The sequence below is a fragment of the Papaver somniferum genome, chromosome 10 (assembly GCF_003573695.1).
Source record: "Papaver somniferum cultivar HN1 chromosome 10, ASM357369v1, whole genome shotgun sequence".
Classification (NCBI taxonomy): domain Eukaryota; kingdom Viridiplantae; phylum Streptophyta; class Magnoliopsida; order Ranunculales; family Papaveraceae; genus Papaver; species Papaver somniferum.
The window spans coordinates 35745844-35748140 of record NC_039367.1 but is presented as its reverse complement, the minus strand read 5'-3'; the positions used below and the strand labels follow the sequence as shown (position 1 = coordinate 35748140).

The 2297-nt window shown below is 37.6% G+C and overlaps 1 non-coding gene across 1 annotated transcript; it reads left to right on the top strand.

Annotated features, from left to right (window-relative positions):
* Positions 1 to 2226: 2226 nt before the first annotated feature.
* Positions 2227 to 2297, top strand: TRNAG-CCC. Its single transcript has one exon. It is a non-coding gene; the product is annotated as a tRNA-Gly (tRNA).

Genomic DNA, 2297 nt, shown 5'->3' with positions numbered 1-2297 from the left:
CTAGCATCTGGAAAAACTAATCCCCACACCTCCTGTGTGATACTAGTTCGTTTGCTAGAGTCGATCTCCTTTAACCTTAGGTTTCTTCTCGAGACCCTATAGGTTAACGATTTAAAGAATTCATTGGGATTATAAAGCCAGACGAAACTACTTTTCTTGTAGTTGAGCGATCTGATCTTGTTGTTTTCTATCGTACGAGTTCAATCGAATAATTGGCTTGAGATTATATCTCCGATACGGAAAGATAAAAAGAAATCACAAACATCTTCGTCTCATCATTTGTGATTCCACAATATCTAGTTTCGCCACCATACGATTTAGATTATTATGAGGTGATTTATAATACTACTGTTCTTCGGGAGTATAAGACCGGTTGATCAATTAGTTCCTGTTCACCTTGATTTATCAAAATACGGAACAAAAACTCTTGGGTATTTCTGTGGGAGACAGATTTATTCAATTCTATAGACTTTTCTATGTGAGACAGATTTGTTTATCAAGTCTTCGACTTTGAGTCGTAGCAAATATTAGTTGTGGGTGAGATCAGCTAAGGGAATCAAGTGCATAATATCCTGCTGAGATCAGAGACGTAAGGAGCGCAATCGTACCTTGAATCAGTGTGAGATTGATTAGGGTTCAAATACAGTCCAGACCGAAGTTAGTTTGTAGTAGGCTAGTGTTTGTAGCGGCTTAATACAGTATGATGTTCAATCTGGACTAGGTCCCGGGGTTTTTCTGCATTTGCGGTTTCCTCGTTAACAAAACTTCTGGTGTCGGTGTTATTTCTATTCCGCATTATATTTTGTTATGTGCGTTATATCGATCAATTGTGAAATCCAATCTTTGGTTGTTGATTGGAAATTGATTGATCCTTGGATATTGGTCTTTGGTACCATCCAAGTTTTTATCCTTGTATTTGATAAAGACTCACAAATTTCTATTTGCTTGAGTAAAGATCACATCAAGAGATTGAGATATTAACTCCTCGATATACTTTTCTCTAGATTGAGTCTGATTGTCTAGTTGATTCTCCAGAAAGTATACTGGAGTTAGTCCATACAGATTGCTAACTGATTGGATAATGATGACGAAATTCCGATGGGATCATGAAATTGGGATAAGCTATAATTGAGTATCAAGGAGCCAGGGTTTGTTGGTGGTATGTTTGAAGATGAGAAAAGACAAGAACGTGCTACTACCACTATTAATAATTTTAATAGCGTTGTATGTTGACGTTTATCAATGGAAGAAGAGGAATAGAAAATGAGAAAAGACAAGGATGTGTTGACGTCGATTAATGGAAGAAGCTGAGGAGTGGAAGAGGGTTACGGAATTCCTGTTGAATGATATCTTGGTTTATGGGAGCATGTTGGAAGTTAAACCAAGATATTGGTGAAGTTATTAATGGAAACAACTAGATGAAGTTGACATGATGTGTTTGGTTTGGACGTGCAGTAAACTTGTGAAGCAAGATTTTTGGTTCTAGAGAGTTCTAAAAGAGTTATATTTAGAGTTTGAGTTTTATTAGGAAAGTTTATTTTGAGTGATCGTCAAGTTTGTGAGACTATAAGTAGGTTGTTGAGCCATGAGAATTGTACACCGAATTGATTATCAATGTAGTCGTTTATTACTTCCGCATGTGCTCTCCTCTCTCTTGTTCGGTCCTATATACCTGAATAAATCCAACCTTTGGATCTTTCTTGGAGTTATAAATTCTAACAACCTTATACTCATTCATCGATGGGATGTAACTAAACCCGTATAGCAAATTTATCAGGTCTTTTACTTGCAATTTAGGAAGGATAATATATTCTCCGATAATCGGATTACAAATATAAGCCGGTTCATAATGAATATGTTCGTCAGTAGGAATATTTTCCTCAATACACCATGCACCAAAGCAAATCAAACCATTTGATGAACCAACAAAAGATTAATCCTCAAGTGGAGTGAAATTCTAAACTTGTGAAAAGACAAGACTGTACGGGTACAGGGGATCGGGGAAAAAGCTAATTCTGTACACAATACATGCGAAACTCGAATGGGCCAAGTCCTCCTCTGTGGCGTATATGCTTTCGTGTATTACAAGACCAGCAGGCGTATCATGAAGGGTTTCTTTTTTGTACTGCCTCGGTTTAAAAAATGTTCCGGCATTTTAAACTGGCGTGTGCGCTGTTCAGAGTATCTTGTCAATAATTATGAGAAGAAACTTCAAAGCAACAAAGCGCGCATCTGGTGTAGTGGTATCATAGTACCCTCCCACGGTACTGACCAGGGTTCGATTCCCTGGATGCGCA